This window comes from Heliangelus exortis, chromosome 2, assembly GCF_036169615.1.
Source record: "Heliangelus exortis chromosome 2, bHelExo1.hap1, whole genome shotgun sequence".
NCBI classification, from domain to species: Eukaryota; Metazoa; Chordata; class Aves; order Apodiformes; family Trochilidae; genus Heliangelus; species Heliangelus exortis.
This window is the reverse complement of record NC_092423.1, coordinates 20,938,070-20,959,909: the sequence shown is the minus strand read 5'-3', so window position 1 is coordinate 20,959,909 and position 21,840 is coordinate 20,938,070. Positions and strand designations below refer to the sequence as shown.

Below are 21,840 nucleotides of genomic sequence, written 5' to 3'. Positions count from 1 at the left end.
TTCTTAATTTGAACAAAACACACAGTCGTTGAGTAGTTGTCCAGTACTTCAGTCTGTGCTTTAAATAAATTTTATATTTCTCGATTAGCAGAGATCAGTAATTTGCCCGTGATACAGCAATGGACTATAGTGCTGTGGAATTTAAAACCAGATTGGTCGTGAGTTAGCTTCCATGCAAGCACTAAATTAAATTAAATTAAATTAGAGGTGATTTGCGTTTCCCTGGTCAGGATTAAAATATTAGCTGCTTTTGAGATCAGAAAAATATTCCCAGGGCAAAACCTCAAGAAACTGAAGGATGTCTGTGATTTAATTATTCATCTTGTGATATTTAGTGTTTTTCCCACTGCTCAGTCATCAGAGTCATGAGACTCTGAGACGCTGAGTTTTTTCTTTAAAAACTAAATTATCAGTCCTTAAAATTGCCAAGAAAGGAAAAAATAAAAAAAGAAGAGAAGAAAAAAAAAAAAAAAAAAAGAAAAGAGGAAGTTCTTGAGCATTAGAGAAATCAAAGTGAGAAAAAAGATGAAATATTATTGAAGAACTGGTGTGGGTTCCTATGCAGGTTCCGATAGTGCCAGACATTTCTTCTTTCTTTAGCAGTGGTAAGCAATTAACACTGACAAGAGGCTGTATAGTTCATGGGGATCATTTTTTAAACCATTTTGCACCACTTGGTCCTTAGAGAAACGCCCTAGAGAAGCAGTGCAGAAGATGAGCCCCAGCCTCTGTTGGAGCAGAACCCTGATCCAGCGGGCAGGACCTGTGCCGGAGGTGCGGGGGGGCAGATCCGGCACAGCTGGAACCGGTGCCTCCTGGCAGTGACTGATGTTTACAGTGCTAACAACTCGATGGCAGCTACCCTCTGTCAACAAGCAGTATTAATGTTTATTCTAGACATTTCACCACCACACTCATATTCTGGGACCAGATGTTGATGCCAGGCTGCCCTGAAGGTGAGGGGAGGCCCGGGGCAGGAGGCACAGGGGTGACACATGTACACACCACCTTGACAAGTAACAGGTGGCACCAGCTCTTCACCTCCAGAATGAAACCTGGGTGATGACTACGAGACATTTAAGATCACAAAACCCACTGTGTGGCCTTAGGGTATAGCCTCAATACCTGTCTCCAACCATGCCCAAGAGGAGGGTACAGCCAGAAAGCTTTCCAACCCCTCAGCACAGTGAAATCTCCAAGTTATTGGTGATCTCTGGACTGTCTCGCTAAAAAAAATAATGGTTTTCTCCTCCAGGAATTTCTCTAAACTCCTTGAACTCATTTGCTACATGGAACTGAATTCCATGTTTTGGCTGGGCATTGTGTGAAAAAAAGTTAAAATACGTAATTTCATTTTTGTTAAAAATCTGATAATTTCAGCACATGATCCTTACAGTGTGCAAATAGTGACTCATGTTTTCTCATTTCTCATCCTCATACCAGTCATTGATTTAAATATCCTTGTCTTAATTTTTTTTGCAACTGAAAGCAATTCTTGAACAGCTTGGAAAAAAAATTAGAAACACAGCTTACAAAAATTTCAATTTTTCCAATATCTGTCTTTAGGACAATTTTCTATTATCCTTGGTAATTAATTTGCCAACCTCACATGCCACTTTTTGCACAAATTCAAAGTACTGTAACAAGAAGCTGATTTTCTGTGACCTGTGGCTGAACAAAATCATTTTATAATAGCCAAAATCGGAACAGAAGTAATGCTTTATAAATGAAAAAAAAATATTTGTATCTTTTGCCATTAATAGGAAAGAAAAGCAAAGAAATATCACTTCAAGGTTCTGTAGAGGAGCTTAATTTGTGGGAACTATTTATAGATGCTGAATTTTATGTTAATTTGGCTCCTCCTGACATGCAAAGGCTTCCTTTGAGAGCTTTTACAGTAAAAAAAAGGAAGTGAGGGGCTCTCACAAATAAATTTATGATAAAAGGTCCTGTAATAGCATCAGTTGGGGTTGGAAGGGACTTTAAAGATGATCTGGCTTCAACCCCCCTGCCATGGGCATGGACACCTCCCACCAGGGTTGAGGCATCCACACCTTCTATGTTCCAGTGTCTCATCACCCTCACAGGAGAGAGTTTATTTCTAATATCCAAACAAAATCTTCTCTCTTTCAGCATAAAACCATTACTCTCTGTCCTATCACTACATGCCCTTGTGAAAAGTCTGTTCCCAGCTTTGCTGTAGGCCCTTTCAAGTACTGGAAGGTCATTATGAGTTCTTCCTGAAGCCTTCTCTTCTCCAGGCTGAACAACCCCAACTCTCTCCCTATCTTCACTGGAGAGGTGCTCCAACCCTCTGGTTATCTTCATAGCCCTCCTCTGGACTCACTCCAAGAGCTACCTCTCTTTCCTGTGCTGGGGACCCCAGAACTGGACACAGGACTCCAGGTGGGGTCTCACAAGAGCAGAGCAGAGGAGGAGAATCATCTCCCTCGACCTGCTGGCCACATTCTTTTGATGCATCTCAGAATACAGTTGGCTTTCTGGGCTGCAAATGCACTTTTCTGGCTCATGCTGAGCTTCTCATCAAGAAACACCGCCAAGTTCTTCATTTCAGGGCTGTTCTCAATCCATTCTCCACCCAATCTGTGTTTCTGCGTGGGATCGCCCCGACCCAGGTGCAGGACCTTTCATTTGGCCTTTTTGAACTTCATGTGGATCGTATGGGCCGAGCTCTCAAGCCTGTCAAGGTTCCTCTGGATGGTCTCCCTTTCTGCACCATACAACGTGGTGTTGCTGGCAAACTTGCTGAGGGTGCCTTGCATCCCATATCCAGGGTGTCCATATTGATGTAGCAGATCATTGAAAAGATGGTGAGATGCTGTTCATCACTTTGAGAAATGCTCACAAACAGCTCCTGTTTAGGTAGGACTATTTACGAGGAGGAATATTTTATCAGAAAAATGCAATTTTTCCCCTTTTCAAACTCATTTCTATTTCTTTCAGTATATTTGTTATTTGCAAGAATTCATTCAAATACATCACTCAAAACAGTAAGAAAGAATAAATGTCTATTTGAGAATAAGTTCAATTTCCCTGATATGTTTTACTTTTTTTTTTTTTTAATAAATTGGATATGAAGTTTTCAGCTTATAGACTGTATGCAAGAAGATCATTTTAAGTAGGTTATTTTCATTGTATCGAGGTCATTGATCACACTTTTTAATGCCTGGCAGCATGCCTGAAAAACAAGCTTTTTGACATGGGGAAACAGACTAGAACTAATGAACTATTGATAATTGATATAAATAATATATAGCAAAAATAAAAGCTCTGTACATCATAGAATTTCAGATTATGTTTTATTTTTGATGCTTTAAAGGGGATAGTGGCACCCTGGCCACCTTCACTGATCATTTTACTTGTAAAAATCCAATTCTTTTCAGGGAGATAAAAAAAGAAATCTTTACAAATTAATGTGCAGACCCAACATGGATAGAGAATAAATGTCATGTCAGAAATTATGTGTTCTTAGATGCTGCTTTGTGGGCATGTTCTTTTTTACTCCTGCTGAGGACCATCAGGGTAATTCCTTTGCACTGTGAAACAGCCTCCTCACAATGCAGAGATCTTCTAGAAATGTGAGGCCTGAGCAATTTAATTAGATTAAATTAAATTTAAATTAGATTAAATTAATTTAAGAATAGAAACCAAACACTAGAAATACTTCATTTGGAGCTTATTATGACTGCTTCTTTGTATCAAGATGTTTTCCTATTAGTCCATACTAGCAGCATTAACCAGACCCCCCAAATACCCATCACTTTGAAATTGTCCAAAGAGAAGTTCAAATGCCAAATATATGGCAGAGCAGCCATAGCCACTGCCCAGCTGCTTTGGCTGGTGTTTGTGGGGAAGGGGAGTGTTTTGCTGCTTGTGGATGATAACAGGACTTGGACACCAGAGTGAAAAGAGTAGATGTGTGGAAGATAACTACCTGACACAGCTGGTAAGTGAGCCTACCAGGGGAGCTGCCTCACTAGACCTGCTGTTTACAAACAGAGAAGGACTGGTGGGAAATGTGGTGGCTGAAGGCTGTCTTGGGCTCAGCAACCATGAAATGGTAAAGTTCTCGATCCTTAGTAAAGTAAGGAGGGGGTAAAAAAGAGTAAAAATTAATCTTTCTGGACATATGCTTAATCCAGGACATTTTCTTCTTTTAGCATCCCATTCCCTCAAGGCCAGAGGCCTAGAGCACCCTGATTTGCACCAAGTTATTTTCATAACTCCTAAGGATAAAAATAATCTTCCACTTCATAAACCATCATAATATGCCCAACCAGTGCCACCCACAGCTGGACAAGAGGATAAGAGAGTGAAAGAGACCAAACTCCTGTGATGAAACATCCTTTGTACACAAAGATGCTCCTCCTCAGCTTTGTTCCATGCATTCAGGTTTGTAAGTAACTCTGCTACATTCTTTCTCTGACAGACTGTCCCTCCTACACTAGTATTAGAGAAAAGATGGATTTTCTGTTTCATTAAGTTTAGGAGAGTTTCTACCTGTCAATCACTATAACATGCCTTGGAAGCCAGCTCTTAATGCCTAATAAAACATTTCTATGTCTAGGTATGATTGTAGCTTTTGTGTTATATGTAACAACTTTTTCCTTATTAAGACTTTAATTTAACTAAGATTACAGTGGGTTTTTTTTATCTACTTAATAATAGAATACTATCTAAAAATACGTCAGTGAAATCTTGAAATTAATATAAAAAGGCCGCAGGCTTTAATCCTGAGAGCTCAAGGAAGTGGCTCAGACACCAGCTTCTATAAGTATTTTGGAAGTAGAAATCACAAGTCTTAATACATCTCCTCCCATTAAAACAACGTCTCAAGGTTTAACAAGTTACCCAAGCCTGGATTAGTTCCTGAAAAGTAATTGAGATTTGAAAAGGGACACTTTCCTCTTGCAGTGCAACCTTTCTTTAATTTTTACTCTGGCATTGTTCAGGGCAAGGGATGGTACTATTTAAACAAGGTTAATTCTCCCAGGATATTAGTGCATTGATAACCTTCTGTGCAACTATCTTTACCTACTTTGTCACTGAGCCACTCTAAATTTTCAGCTGATGCAACTGGTAGAATACAATTGGAAAAAGCTGACATTTCCAAACATGTCCAAGTAGGAAATGATTCAGTGGTTCCAAGGAGCAGAGCCAAATGTGAAAGACCATTTGGAACATGATATATCTGGAACCCTAAGCCACCCTTTTGTTTTATGAGCTTCTAATCTCTCTGTTTTAATGTGTGGTGTTTTCCTTTTACATAGGAAGATTCTGATCGTGTGCTGGTTTGAGTTGTAACTTTCTAGGAACTAACCACAAGGAGAGCCAGTGGTCCTTACCCCCTGAAAACCCCATCCAGATCCCAGTCAGCCTGGGACAAGCTACCAGTATAGACTGAGGCATACATCTAAAGAAGCTAGTCACCAACTGAGCTGCTCTCATTTCAGTGATTAGAGTTTGACCTTGGATTCAAAATATTCATTTTCATTATTCACAGAGGTGGTTTTTGAGGTATGCAAGTTGTGCAGGCCCATTTTACAGCAGCCTGTTTTGCAGCATATTGAGGGTTTGTGTGCCCTGGGAGAAAAATCAAAAGCTTGTTTTACCTAATAAGGAAACTGCTGAGGCACATGAATAACCATACTGTTTTCCAATACATTTCACACCAATTAATTTTTCAGATTTATGAAATAAATTGTGGTTATCTTTGAGTCAGGTTCAACGAACCAGTGCTTGACTTTAAATAGAAAAATGGTGTTGCTGGGCAGATGTGTGCTGGCATTCAGAAGACCAGGGCTCCATCAGCACTGAATGGCACCAGCCTCTTACATCTCCCTCTTGTGCCCCTTGATTACTTCTGGCTACAGAAATACTGACTTCCTTTTAGCTAAGGGATATTTCCATCTGATATTTAAGATACTTCTGTTTAAGAACTTACATATCTGTCCTGCAGAAGGTCAAGTTTCATTGTTAAAAATTAAGTAAAATTTAACTTTTCCAATTTCTTTCCTGTACAGTTTTCAGGTTTCTCTGAATTGGGCAATTTGTGTTATAGAAACTGAAGATGAGTTTGGCATTCTGGCTGAAGAAAAAGCTGAGCTGTTTGTTCTTCAGATAGCTTTGCATTATGACTCTGTCCATGAAGAGAGTTCCATAAATTACCAGTATTAAAATTAAATATTTAGAATACTTAGTCTTCTCTCTGACATCAACAGATCTTAGCTTCCCTATTATAATTCAATAATCCCAGTCTTCAGTCTGCCATCTAAAAATTGCTAGTGGCTTTTTCTTCAAAATGCTGCTGAACTGCCAAAAGGAATATATCATTTTCCTTCTGCAGCATGCCAGTAGTTTAGAGTGGCACTGAGATATTAACTAATGTCCCATGACTGAAGAATAGAGTTCAGACCTTTTGTTTCAATCATATATAAGCTTTTGAATTGTACTTTACATTTAAAAATTCAAGTCTCTCTCTTTGATTCAGAGCTTTCCTTGCCAGCATCACTGCTGGCTGTTTGCACAGAGAGGCAGGAAGAGTGACATTTACACTTACTGATAATCTTGTTTCTTTTTGTCATAATGGAGCAACCTGTAGGCTCTTGTAGAGCCCATTCTTTTGCCTCCTGAACTCCCTTTTTGCAATAATTAGGGATTCCATCAGTACATGAGCAGATTGACAAATTCAGGCAGGAGATGAACACTCACATTCTACCTTTTTTCTGATTTGATCTAAAAAGCCATCTTCATTTTTCAGGAACTTCATAGTGCTACGGTAGCAGTTTCTACAACATCACTGTATCACATCTTACTGGGCTGGGGCTAGTTAGCACCTGGGTGAGAAAAATCATAATGGCTACAGAAGGTGATTCTGAAAATTGAGCTGGGAATACTTTTCCACACAGCTCCTGACTGCAATTAGGATATGCATTATTGAGGAATTTAAATGAGCAATAAAGCAAAGATCCTGTTGGCCAACACAGATAAGTAAATATACCAAAGGTATTAAAAGAAAAAAATGGAGACTATGATACATAATATAAATAATAGACTCTATGTAGCATTCCTTTCCTTTTTCTGACCATTTCATGTTGCTGTGTTTGGTTAGATGCATATTAGTGCTAGGCTCCACATTCTTGAGAAAATAATTCCTGCTTCTGAAATGCATAGTCAAGTCTTGCTTAGGTTAAGCCAGTAGGAGCAGAATAAACATAAAGCTCATGTCACTTACCTACTTGTACTCAGCTGTCTGGACCTCTGCAGTACCCAAGAGAACACCAGTGTGCTGGAGAACGGAGCTGTTGTTAGGAGGGATGGGGAGAGGTGCTGGTGCCTTGGCTGCAGACCCCTCGCCCAAGGACTTGCACCATCCCTTCCATTGCTGTTCCCAGCAGCATGGCATATGAGTACAAAAACTCTCTGCCCACTACGTATGTATGCCAGCTGGACAGTCAGACAGACACAGATCCTTTTCAAAGCAGTAGCAGAAGACATTCAACACTCACACTGAAACCCCCTGGTCTTTGTGGGTAGAAAGGCTCCAGCATCATATTGACAGCCCAGCTAGCAGCCAGGGCAGGATTCCACACATAGGTTTAAACATTCTTAGCATGCAAGGTGCTGTATAAGTGTCAGTCATCGTGTTCTCTGTTGGCAGAGGGTTAGCTGGCTCATTTTATTACCAAGGCTATTCCTAGAAAAAGAAAACATAAGTGCCTCAGAAAGGGAGAAGGGCTCCAAGTTCCAGAAATCTTAGTCTTTATAGGGGTGCCTTAGGTTTCTTAATTAAGTACCAATGAAATCCCAAATGATTAATGATCCAGAGAAATAGCAATGAGTTTATGCTACTAGTTTGTGCAGTATCACCTCAGGACACAGCAGAGGGGTCAGAGATCTGTGGCACCAGAGACTGGTGCACAGGCAATCGGTGATTTCCAGACAGAGTTGTGGGTCTGTAGTAGTTTGCAAATTGTTAAAAGTTGCATGAGAAATCTGCAGCACCCTAAATGGAGAACTCTAGAACAAATAGTGCTATATTCCCCATGTGTATTACTAAATATTTTCCTGACCACAGGAATTCTTTGCACTCAACTGTGTCATTACATGTCAAGAACGTGAGGCAGTGTGCATCTATGGTAGCATTTTACACTCAGACACAATGCTTTTAAAGTCAGACCCCTAACTTTGTTTATGTGGGGGAGTGGTCTCAGGGTGCATAAGCTGTATTGCTTTCAGTTAAACTTCAAGACACACGTCTGGACTGTACCTAAGGTACTCCAACCTCTAATGTAATTAGTACCCTCCTCCATCCCCCTCCCACCCCTAATAGTGCAGACATTGGATACTCAGTGCCAACTGTTTCACTCCACAGCTCTTCTCCTGTTGCAGGGCACTACTTGCCCATGTGTGTGTCCATTCAGACACTCTAGCTAGACTTATGCTGATTTATGCCTCTGCTCATCTGGTCAGCAATATGGGGTCTCTACTGCTTCCGATTCAGTTGGAGCACATCAGCTGACACATCTTCAGCCCTGCAGCTTGTAAACTTCAAAATCTGTACACTAAATTCACAGGTTGGATGTCAGGGTGTCTGCACATTCTTAGTCATTTACACAGCCCCATCCCTCCTCAAACTCCATCTCCTTCCTACATGATTTCCCATAATCCTTCCTTATCTCTTCTTTACAACAGAGGATGCACTCAGCCCTATTCCTTCCCAAGGTATTATTTGAAATCATACAGGGTAGCAAAGCTCAGAGAAATTAAAATCCATTGAGTTAGTTGGCTTGACAGAGGGCATTATTACACCAGAAGGTACTCTGAATTTTGCTCAACAATTTTTTCACCTATTTCAGTTACTTCACATACTGCAGATGTGTTTCCATCCTCTTCTCTGCATTTTTTTTTTACAGAATGAACAGGTTCAGGAGTAGACACTTTCCTGAAATCTGGGGATTGGCAAGAAGTCCATATTTAAAAATGTCTGTATTTCAGACAGCGAAAAAAGCCATCAAGGCAATACATGGACTTGAAAACTCAGCTATAAGCACCTGTTCATTTCTTCATAGATGAAGTTCATCTGAGTGTGTCTTGCTTCTAAAATAGTCCTGACACTACTGGGAATGTTGGCTCGGAGTAAAGGAAATGAGCAAAGCCAGCAGGTCTGCCAGCTCTGTGCTACAAACACGGATGGTATTGGGAGCAGAGGGAACACTTACTCACCTCATGGTATCTGGCAGAAGTGGCTGTCATGTTTCTGTTTCCATGACGTTACATTCAGACAGAGGAGATGCATCAGAAAGAATATCCATATCGTGACCTGGATCTGCACAGTAAGGGGCTACCAGTGATAGGTGGTCTTAATTAAGGGGTTTATATTTTTCATGAATGAGGACAAATCTTTCAGATGTAAGCAATCTGTGGTCACCACAATGAGAAGGAAGGTTTGCTGTGAGGTCAGATCTCCATGCTGCTGCCACCCCTCAAAATAGTCTCCACTTTAGGAGGTGCTAAAAAGACAGTGGTATGAAGACAAAAATAAGTAATTCACTAACCATTTTAAAAGTCTGCTCATGGAATCAGAACAAAAATCCCTGACCTACAGTTCTTCCAAAGTTGCCCAAAGAAAACAAGGCAAGAACCAATCCTTGACTAAGAAAGCTGTTTGTTAGGTGTGTTACAAGGCATCTAATATATTTCTATTTCCCTATTTATTACCTACTATTTGTTCTATTTAAAACTCAGTTTTAAAAACTAAACAAGTAGGAAAACACAATTGTGAAGCTGTTTATCCATGGGGAGAGAAGACTATTTGCCTGTAGCCCATGACCTAATCCAGGTTTGTTTGCAAGATTTGTAAATTCAGACTGCACCAGAAATTGTTGCCAATTGAATTGAGGCACATAGTTTTGACTGCAACTCTTGGCTTGAAGGAAAAAAATTGTTCCTCATACTCAAAACCTAAACATTTTTTCTGTTAATGTTTTATTATGAAATGAGCAGCTAGAGACTCTCCAATGGAAACTGGTGCAGTTTCATCAATGTCAAGGGAAGACCTAACCTTCTCCTTCAGTAGGCTGGGGAATGGGACATGAGAAGATTCCTGATTGAAAAGTGTGGCTTCACTAGAGAGCTGGTAAACAAAACCTGTTTGTTCAGGTTTTATTATAGAACAGCACAGCCACATGAAAGATGCAACACAACTTTGCTTTGTGCATTGATCTATCAGATGAGAAAGGGTTCAGATGCGGCCAGGTGGAAGAGCACATTTGTGTTTTCTTTCAAAGTGCACTCATGCTTTTGTTCTCCCAATTCACTATTCTTAGAGCAACTCAAGGCCCAGAGCCTTTTCAAGTTGATTTTCTTATTTACTGTCATTTGCTGATCATCTCAGCTCCCCCACTCTCGTTCACTCTCAGGTACCTCCTGCTGCTGCTGCTGCTATTGTTGTCAGCTATTGGGAAAAAAAAAAAAAGCATCCCTCCTCTGAGACATATTTCACCTATAGAGGCTGCCTTTCACATCAGTAAATTGCTTCATCTCCTGCTGCCAGCTATGCCTGCAGAGCTTTCAGCGGGTCCCCGTTTCTCCTCTGCTCAATATGGTACACCTTTCAAAATAGCTGTGATCCTTAACAGGGACAATAACCATTTGTCTCTTTCATCTCTATTGTCTCAAGGCTTTCAATAACAAACTTTCCAATAGTAATTTATTGCTGCTAACAATGCACTGGTCATTAGTTGGGTTCATCCTGGAAATGCAGAAGAGTACATTTTGGGAGCAGCTATTAGGGTAGCAGTGCAGGTCTTTTTAAATTAATCTGAGTCATGGGGCTTTTAACTCTTTCTTGCACACACATACCCCCCCTTTAAAAATGAATTTAAGAAACACCAATCTCTAGATGCATGGATCGTCTTCACAGATCCTTCCCTCCCCAGATGGGATGACTGAGCAATAAACTGTATTTCTGTGCATGGAGCCTCTCCAGCGGCCCTACATGGGGCACACACAAGATGTCACTCTGCCTCTGCACGATGCAGCCTCCTGCCCCTGTCCCTTATCAAACAAGGACAGTGTCCTGCCTGTCAGGGTGGCCATCAGACAGAGCTCCCCTTGCAAGGACAGTGTTCAGCTTATCAGGATGGCCACTAAAGGAGGGGCTGCTCCTGTGAGACCAGGGCCCAATTTATCAGAATGACCACCCAAATGAGGGCCTCTCCATGCAGGAACAGAGCTCAGGTGACTTATCAAATGAGGACCCCACCCAAGTACAATTTCCATTTTGTCAGGGCAGCTGTTTGTGGGACAACTCTTCATTTTGGGACTCTACAACCTGTCAGTAGCTGAAATAATTATCTACACCTTTTCTAGCACAGAGGGCTATACTACTGTTGTTTAGTGTCCACAATATTTCTTTAACATGTCTCTACTTGAATGGTTTTGCCAGAGAGGAGGTGATAAAAGATTGTGTGTGCCATGCACATTAGGACAAGGAGTTAGGACGCAGGCTGAAATGTGTTGGCTTGGAGTAATCCTGCCAGAGTCAACTGATGCAGGAAAAATGAGTTGGCTACATTGATTTTTCTCCCTCCTTCATGTACACATTGTCTTTATTTTTACCTTTTGTTGTAATAATGACTCATTGTGCTTAAAGGCTGTAACTCTGAATTCTCAAAAAACTCCCCAAACAAAGAATACTCCTTGATGCAAGGACTGAAAGAATAAACAAAAGTAGATACAAAACTAGAGATGTTCTAGAAAAAGAAAGAAGTCATGAATAAAGTATTTAATGGAGAGGAAGTTAAAACTTTAAGAAAAGTGACATTTTCCAGAAAGGTATGAGACAAGAGGAATACGATCAAGTTACCATTACATTTTCTGGGAAGGCAACAGTAAAGAAAGATGGCCCTGAGGTCAGTATTTTTAAAATATTGCTAGGAGACACTCACTAGACTTATGTCCTTATGTCTACTCAGGTTTGCATAGAAATGTGCTGAAGTCTGTGCCCATGATCAGGCAGCATAAAAGATACTGAAGAAGTATATCACATCTAGGAGAAAAAAAATGCCCTTGGAAGCTATCAGCTTTAAAGAATAAATCAGTCAGAAGGAAAAAAACTTCTGAGATGTATAGCAGATTTCTTGACTCAATATACATTATTTACCGTTATTACAATCACTGTGACAGAGAAAGTGGTAATGGGGATCAGATATCAAAATCAAGGGGAAAAAAATCTAATCAAAAGTCTTAACCTGTAAAAAGCAGAGATTATTTGGAATTATCAAAACAGAAAAAGATCTAATTGAAAGAGTCAGATGCAAGAGAAGGCAGTATTACAGCACAGAGGGTAACCAAGCCCTGAGTCACTGAACGACAGAGAAGAATTAAGAAACTCTAGAATTTTTACAGGCCAAAGATTGCCCAAAATCATAGTCCAAGTCAATGTACACCTTTATTAGCCTGAAAGATCAGGCAAGATGTGTGAGTTTTAAGCATTCAAACTTTGGCCAGTACTGTTAGATTTGTAGGGAAAAACATTTTGTAAAAGCTTGCAGAGTGGGATTTAATGTACCTATAAAGAAACAACAAGTCATTCACAGTCTCTGCAGTGAAAAAGAATTTTTCAAAAGGGAATGATGTCAGCAGAACACCACCTAGAATAATGGAGCCCTCGTTAAGCAAAGGTTTTGTGTCAGCTTGATACTTACTTTTGAGCTAATCTGAGATCTCAAAAAAGAAAACCTCATATTGCTGAGAACAGACATGCTGGGCCCAGACAGAATGGCTGCCATGGTGGGTGTTCAAGAGCTACATGCAAAAGGGCAGTAACATCTTGAAAATTCATTTTTAAGGAATGAACCACTGCTTCTTTTCTAAGGTAGAAAACAGGTCAAATACCCAGGCTCATTAAAAAGTAAAGGAAAAGAGTCCATGAACACAGAAAGCAAACACACAGATAAAAAGAATGATGGACAGAATAAAGATTTGGCAATAGAAAATAAAATGTTTCATTCTGAGCAAGCAGACAAAGGATGGAAATAAAGTAATAAAAAAAACCCATTAACATAAAAAATGTAAAGAACAGTATCATGTTTCATGCATAGAGTTCAATAAAGCATGAAATTAGCTCATTTATGTTAACTATATATATATATATTCCACACTTGGATTATTATTCCCACTACTTAGAAATAGCACTGTGACAATGCAAGACATGGAATCTCATACTTATCTATTGACCTCCAGATAACAGCCATGCTAACAATAAATAATATAATACCATGTGATTATGAGAATTTCAGATGCTTCCCAAAATAATGTAAACCTCAATCTAAAGCCTTCCTGGAAAACTGTACTGAAATTGTCAAAAGGACACTTGAAAAGACTAATAGGTAAAGAGCTACCAGATTGCAGGACAGTACTTGTGGGGCTGAGGCTGTGGTTCCTCGTGTAACAAACAGCCCCACTCATGTTAAAAGCAGGGCACTAAAAATCCTTAAAATTCAATGAGGAAAAAACCAGATCAAACACAAATTGCACATCACAAAAGCCTTTGTAGTCACGGGAAGATGAATTTATACACAGATCTAACAGTGAACAACCTCTTGTGAAGCTGTTCCTCATCCCAGCCTGGTGATTTCTGAATAACAAAAGACACTCAGATAGAAAAGGAAACGGGATTAGTTCCTTTTGAGAGATAAAGAAGGAAAAAGAGTTATGTCCAAATCATGGAGACTCAGGCAGAAGGGATAAGAAGTCAATTGATAGGACAGGCCAAAGAATGAGGACTGAGCAGTGCTGCACAGGAAACAAAGAGAGCTTTTTCAGAGACTGATGTCCATGAGATGCTCTGTATACCCACCCAGGACTAATTCAAAGACAGAGGAGGTTTAAGTTACAAGTCACAGTACTGACAGGCACAGGCTTATTTTAAGCAGTTGTTCAGGTTGCTCATAAGCAGCTTGACAAGCAGGGGGACACAGTTCTTCTCCCTTTCCTACAGATGTTTCAGCCTATATGCTGATCCTCTTCCACACAGAATTTGTGTTGAGCATGTCACATGATTTCTACTGTTAACCTTTCCTTAGCTCCTGCGATAAACTGCTCAGAGGAACAGCCTTTCTATACCTTTTTCTCTCATTAAGATGTTTAAGTAGACTTATTAAGTAGAGCATTTGGGCAATACCCAGGCAGCAGAGATTACCTCTTTTCTTTTAGTTAAACAGGACTGCAGAGTGCAATTTTGTTTAGACTTCTGAGTGATTCAGAGGGATGCTAAGAGGATTTCACAGTAGGAACTGGGGAGCTCAGAAAAGGATGCTGCAGGTGGAGGCAGATCAATTGTATGCTCTCGTTTTAGAAAAGTGTGTCCATCTTACTCTCTCAGATTCTCCTGGTCCTTCTTTGACTTTTAGAAGTTAGTGATATTTACAGCATTATGAGTGATTAGGAATGGCATGTGATGAACAGTCAGTCTTAGCCTGGATCCCTATGAATTTTTAGTGCCTCAGCATTTCACCACAGACCCAGCTATTCCTTATTGCCTTTCTGCCTCAGCAGCTCCACCTTCTGCTCTTCACATTCCTGAAATCCTTGCTTTCTTTTGCATCCCACAGCTAGAGAGGCATCACGGTGCAGTAGCTTGTCCAGAGCCTGTTGGTGCTGGCAGGGCAGGCAGTGTCTGTACCTTGGTTCAGCCAGCAGTGAGTGAAACCCAGCAAGTACCTGCCCACCTGATGCTGCTACCTTTCTTTTATGGTGACACTCACTTGGCTCTCCTTCTCCATTCAAACACCAATCTGCTAAAAAACTTTTAAGAATACAATGTCTTTGAGACATTACTGCCTCTTTTTCATGTGGATAAAAGTAACAACTGAGTGTTCAGTTCGGGGCCCCCTCACTACACTGAGGTGCTGGAGCAAGTCCAGAGGAGGAGAACAAAGCTGGTGAAGGGTCTGGAGAACAAGTCTTACAACAAATGTCTCAGGGAACTGGGGCTGTTTAGTCTGAAGAAAAAGGCACTGAGGAGGAAATCTTATCACTTTCTACAACTACCTGGAAGGAGGTTGTAGTGAGGTGGGGGTAGGTCTCTTCTCCCTGGTAACAAGCAAGAGGACAAGAGGAAATGACCTCAAGTGGCTCCAGGGGAGGTTTAGATTATAAGCAATCTTCTCCTGATGAGGCAGCCTATAAAAACTGTGGATGCACAAAACCTTCATCAGTATACCTGTAGGAATACTGTTTGCAGAGCCATCTGCATTGTGCTGTCTTTATGGCCAAAGAGGTTAGAGTGGGATTCACCTCAACTCAAACTAGAGGTCTACAAAAGGTTAAATGAACTGAGACTTCAAAGTGCTTATACCTCTCTCCTGACTCAAAGGGATATCTATTTGGGTACCTACCCTGGCTGCAAACATCTGCAGCATAAAAATCTAGTTAGGTGAAAGGAATCTATCTTAGGAGTCCAGAGAGTAACTGCTGTTTCATTTTACTTCCAAGTAACAATATTCTCAAGCAGAAAAATAAAGGTAAACATATAGCAACATGGCAAGACATTTTTAAAGCCTAATCTTGCTATAAAATACATGGTGCCAAATAAGCCTGTCCTTTTGTTGACAAAGTTGGCAGCATTATTTTGATAGGATGCTATCATTCAACTTGTGATTGCTGAAGTTCCAGTGGAGTAAGAGAACTGCATTTAATTAAAATCCATTTCTCAGTACAACTACTTCCAACACCATGAGCCATCTCTGCAATTAAGATAATGTAAAATGATCCCCTGCAGAGAAGAGTACAGTAGCAATGAAGGGAACAGAGTCAAGTCCAACCCTAAGCCAGCAAATATTTTTGTTTTTACAGCTTCCCAGAAAGGACTTGGCAGGGGACATGAGCAGACAACAGGGCACAGTATGTTGGTGAAGGCTTTATCATAGACCTACTTCTCTGACATGCTGAAATACATCATACTAAACTGTAGTCCACAAAAAGAGATTCTAAATATATACATATGTACACACATATGAGTCTGAATGTATATGAATATATGTTTTTCCTTCAAAACAAATACTTTGTAACTGGCTCAAAGCTTGCAGCAATCACTGCTGTCAAGAGTGATCACTTCTGCCTCTTTGCTTCATAGGTGTCAACTAGTTACTCACACCACTTGGAATCATAGCATAGTCCTTTAAATGTCACCTAATCCAGCCCCATCTGCAATGAGCAGGGACATCTTCGACTAGATTAGGTCTTCAGAGCCCCGTCCAGCCTGACATTGAATGTTTATAGGGATGGGGCACCTACCACTTCTCCAGGCAACTTCTTCTGCTGTAAAAATTTTCTTCCATCTAGTCTAAATCTATGCCCTTTGAGTACTGAAAGGCTGCAGTAAGGCCAGCTCAGAGCCTCCTCTTCTCCAGTTCTTTGACCCTTCCTTCACAGGACAGGTGCTCCAGCCTTATGATGCCCTCCCTCTGGACTCATTCCATATGGCCCATGGCTGCCTTTCAAGGGCTGTGGTGAAAATTGCCAGCCCATGTTCAGCTTTTCATTCACCAGTCATTCTCAGCAGGGCTGCTCTCAATCCCTTCACCCTCTAGCCTAGATTGATACTCGATGTTGCCCTGTCTTGGCCCTACTGAAGCTCATGAGGTTCCCATGGGCCCCCTTCTTGAGCTCATCCAGGTCCCTCTGGATGGCATCCTGTCCCCCTGGTGTGTCAACTGCAACACTCATCTTAGTATCTGCTAAGTTTTTGAGGGTACACTTGATCCCACTGTCTGTATCATTGATGAAGGTTAATTAAAATGTACTGATGCCAGTACAGACCCTCGAGGAACACCACTTGTCACTGATCTCCATCTGGACATGGAGCCACTCTGGATGCAACCATCCAACCAGTTCCTCATCCACTAGAACAGTCCACCCATCAAATCCCTCTCTCTCCAGTTTAGGGAGCAGGATGTTGCAGTGGACAGTGTCAGAGGCCTCACAGTAATCCAGAGAGATGACATCCATAGCTGGTTTACTGCTGTAGTCACTCCACTAGAGAAGGCCAGTAGGTTGGTCAGGCAGGATGTTCTTGGTGAAGAGCCATACTGGCTGTCTTGAATCACCTCCCTGTTCCCCGTGTGCCTTAGCATAGCTCCTAGGAGAATCTGTTCCATGATCTTCCCAAGCATAGAGGAGAGTCTGACAGGTCAGTAGTTCCCAGCGTCTTCCTTTCTAACCTTTTCAAAAACTGGGTACAACATTTCTCTTTTATGGTTACCAGGGACTTCATCTACTGCCATGCATTTTCAAATATCAAGGAGCATGGCTTGTCAACTACATCAAGTAATTTTCTCAGGACTCTGGGATGCATCTCATTGGGTCCCATAGACTTATGTATGTTCAGGTTCCTCAGATGGTCACAAACCTGATGTTCATGGGACTTTGCTCCCCCAGTCCCTGCCTTACACTTCCCATGCTCAAGAAGTGTGGGAAGAGAAATTGCCAGTGAACACTGAGGCAAAAAAAATGCTGAGTACCTCAGCCTCCTCCTTGTCTGCTGTAAACAATTTTCCTGTCTTGCTCATTTGCAGGGTTCTATTTGACCATTCTTTTCTGGCTGATGCACATGTAGAAGCCCTTATTCTCTGCATCCTGTGACAAGTTCAGCTCCAGCTGTGGCCTGGCCCTCTTGACCTGATCCCTACACAACTGGGCATCATCCCTGTTCTCTTCCCAGAATACCCATTCCTGCTTCCACTGCCTGTGCATTTCCTTCTTGCCCTTTAGTTTGACCAGGCAGTCTCAACTCATCCATGCCTGTCGCTTGCCTTCCTTGCCTGATTTCTTACCCTGGCAAACTCTTAAGTTCAGTTCCATGATGTGTTTTTCTGCTAGATTCTCATTATCTCACATTCTGATCTGCCTCAGGCAGCTATTAAACTCCTTGTCAAGTCACAGTTTACATCTTGACTGTGAATCATATCTTCTTTTAGCCCAAATTACCTCTGCATTTCAATATTCTGAAATAGATACTGTGAAATGAAAGCACTTTAAAAGCATTAATTGACATTTATGGCAATAATTAATTTTGTTGTTTGGTGTCAGAAAAGCTATTTGTCTGCAGATACTCTATTATTACCATTGGGTTTAGTGTACCCTTTAGTTTTATATGTAATAAACAGCACCAGTTCTTTGTGAAGACAATATAAATAATGTTTACAGTATCAGAAGGGAAAAAATTATCTTCACCATTGCCTTAAAAGACCCCATAAAATGAAATCAGAGAGTGTCTAAATTTCAGCTTTCCAAAAATGATCTAGCAAAATGCAGTGAAGAGATCTTACACCAATATAAAAAAGAGAAATATACATTATGTGTTTTAGAAACATAAAGGGCCACACATCTGCTGGTGTAAATCAGCAGCTTAATTTTCATGGCACTGCACTAATGCCAACCAAATGACCATCTGATCCACTTCAAGTATCAGAAAAATCTGGGAAACAAGGAAACCTTCTCAGTTCACTTCGGATGTGCAAGATCAGCATTTATACTTTGGAACTAGCTTGTTTTTACTATGTACTGGTGCTAAATCCCACATTCCTACTCTCTAAACCATTCTTGCTGTCACTTTGTCCTTTGTTTTCTCAGCCAATTTCTTGTCTGTCACAACATTAAGCCTCTTTCTAAGCTTTTGAGAACAAAATATGGTTCTTTCAGCCAGTCACACATCCCAGAGGGCATAGTTAACTCTACCTATACTCCCAGACTGAAAGCAATGAACCACAGCAAGAATATCAGATTCATGTCAGTGGATGGATTTCCTTTAAAGATCTGACCCCTGTATCAGAAGGAGGTTGGAGGCTGCTCAAGTCTGAAGCCAAATTGCCTTGTCTCCTCTTGTCTGCACAACAGATCACATTGGCAGGGGTGGGTCTTGAATTGCTGGATTGCTAGCAAAACTCTGACTTCTTCAGGGATTTCCAAAGACTTCAGGGAAGCAGCTGTTTAGGTGTTTCAGACAGATCCTAGAGAGTTTTATCAGTACAGAGCTGAAGTGAATCAGGGTTAACCTCCTGATGCAAAGAGCATAGCAAATACTCCTGTGGAGTTCTGCAGTGCAAACACGAACGGGGCTGCTCAGGGGAGGAGGAGGTAGCTGGTTCCTGGTTCAAGTTCCTGCCACTGTTCTACAAATTCAAAGTCAAAGGTACCAGGACAGAAAATAGATGCCATGACATGTCACAAGATGTTTACATCCCAATGATAATACTGGGAAGAAACAGATTCATTCAGCATAAAATATTATATGGGGTAAGTGAAAGAGTGGAGTAAAATCATTACAGTAAAATCTCATTAAAGGATTGAAGAATCCTTTGCCCCCTTCTCCAGAATCATTGCCTACTTTTTTTTTTTTTTTTTTTTTTTTTTTTTTCCATAGCAGAAGACACAGAAAATCTTTCCACTAGATTTCACAACCATGCATTAGGTAACTGATGACTGTTCCTTTCCTTGCCTTGCTCCCCGTGGCCACTCCCAGTTTCCCTGCATGGGAGCCTTCACTCCAGTATCACTCCTTCCACAGTTTCTTTCAGATGCTACTCTAAATCCTGCCCCTGGCAGCTGCCTGTCTCCCCGTCTACTGACCCCGGTCTACTGGGGGCTGCAGTCCCACACAGCAGTTGTCTTGGCATGGAAGCATCTTCATTCACCTTATTCCATCTTGCTCTCTATACCCACATCCTCAGTCTCAGGACTTATCAGCTAGCCAGGATTTTCATATGGATTTTTGACAGAAAACTGCATTTTCACGGTATCAGAATATTCAGAAAAAGGTTTAATCTAGAACTAGCAAAGCACAAAATTTTTTTTTTTTTCCCTACCATTCCTGTTCCCTTTGAAATGTATAAATCCTAGTACTAGCACAAAGCACCCCGAAGGTTAAAGCATCACCTCTAATATTATACAGCTATCTGAAAACAAAAAGACCAGCCCAACATGCCTTAGAAAAAAGAGCTTAAAAATGGCTTCTCAGCAAGCACTTACAAAAACCCATCCCTGATCAGATTCCCCTCATACTATTTCAGTCAGGAACCTTTAAGACCACTGTTAGTGACCGACAGTCTTGCCATTCCTCAGACATTCTTGCATAATTGCCACAAAAGATTACAGTAAGGAAGGATAGGTACCATATTTTAGACCTTATTGCAGCCTCCCAATACCTGAAGGGTGCCTACAAGAAAGCTGGGGAGGGACTTTTTACAAGGGTGTGTAGTGAGAGGACAAGGGGTAATGACTTTAAACTGGAAGAGGGTGGATTCAGGTTAGACATTAGGAAGAAATTCTTTAGTGTGAGGTTGGTGAGACACTGGAACAGGTTTTCCAGGGAATTTGTGGATGCCTGCTCCCTGGAAGTGTTCAAGACGAGATTGGATGGGGCTTTGAGCAACCTGGTCTAGTGGCAAGAGTGCCTGCCCATACAGAAAAGTTGGAACTACATGATCTTTGAGGTCCCCTGCAACCCAAACCACTCTATGATTCTACAATTCTCTTTCATACATATTTTATTTTGTGTAATAAGATTTCATAGAACAGAAGGAATTGGAAGATCCAGACTATGCTGGAAAAGATGACATCAGAAAGATGGGAGACAGGACTAAATTAGCTGCCAGAACTATTTATGGAGGGCACCCAAAACCCTGAATACATTTACTTCTGCTCCTTGAAACATTCATGCTCTCAAGATGGAATTGTATCATTGCTATTTTTTCCAGGAAGTTCTTGAGATCTCAGAATTAAATTACATGAAAACACTGCAGGAAGGTGTTAATTCTTTTAACATGTAGAAAGCAACACCTGCAAACTGCAATTGCAGGCACACAGTGTGCCCAGAGATGAAAGAGAGCAGATATATAAATGGTACCACTCATCAGTGAAGCATGTCTCATGTGTCTCCTTGACACTAAGCACCACATAGCAAGCTTCTTCCAGTCATAAGCACTGCAGCCATCCAGGAGTGACTGAACAAAAACCAGTCTTCTTTTCAGTTCCCTAAACTTATATCCTGCATACTGCCCTGAGCAGACTGCTAAAGCAATCCACTCTTCATCTAATACAAAATTTTAGATGTTTTTGTTCTTGCTGCTTTCTTGCCTTCTGCACACTGTGCCCCCTAATACTTTACAGACCAATAAAGGCTGAGTTATCTCCAACTTAGTTCTTAGTTCTCCAATCTTTGTTCAGCAGCTCAAAGATTATAGCAAATGTTAAGAGGAGTGAAATGAGAACTAAAAGAAAACTGATGTTATTTACAAGAGATTTGCAATTGTTGCCTCTCTGTCGATAGCCTCCACAGACCAGAAAGAAACAAGACAAAAAGAGAATCATCATACTTAAATTTTGAATACATTGAAAAAGATTATCCTGAAGCATAATGCTTACTTCAGACAAAAGGCAAAATCACTGTATCTTTCCTCAAACATCTGCAGCTAGGAGTTGAAGCTAATGCTCAAGGAAGTGAACTACAAGTCTGTCATAAACTCAGGGAACTCACAGATTTGCCAACCACAAAAGCCCAATGGCTTTGTATTCAGTAAATAATGATTAGTTTCTAAGAAACTATTCAGATGGAAATAAACCCCAAAGCCTGTGCACACGTAACAGACATTATTCAGGAGGCAATATTAGTCTTGAATGTTCTATCTGCAATTATGGAAAGAATAAAGTTATTTCTAAAAAATGTAGCCAATGCACCAATATAGGAATATCATGATGCAGTGTTCTTCCATCTGTGGACTGCTGCTGAGCTGTAAAATAGAAGAGTGCTGAGAC

General features: G+C 40.8%; 1 long non-coding RNA gene across 1 annotated transcript; it reads right to left on the bottom strand.

The window, feature by feature from the left end:
* Window positions 1–370: 370 nt before the first annotated feature.
* On the bottom strand, window positions 371–7,695 carry LOC139792176 (uncharacterized). Its single transcript, XR_011724170.1, has 2 exons — window positions 7,252–7,695; window positions 371–2,889 (listed from the first exon to the last, which is right to left on the bottom strand). It is a non-coding gene; the product is annotated as an uncharacterized lncRNA (long non-coding RNA).
* Window positions 7,696–21,840: the final 14,145 nt, after the last annotated feature.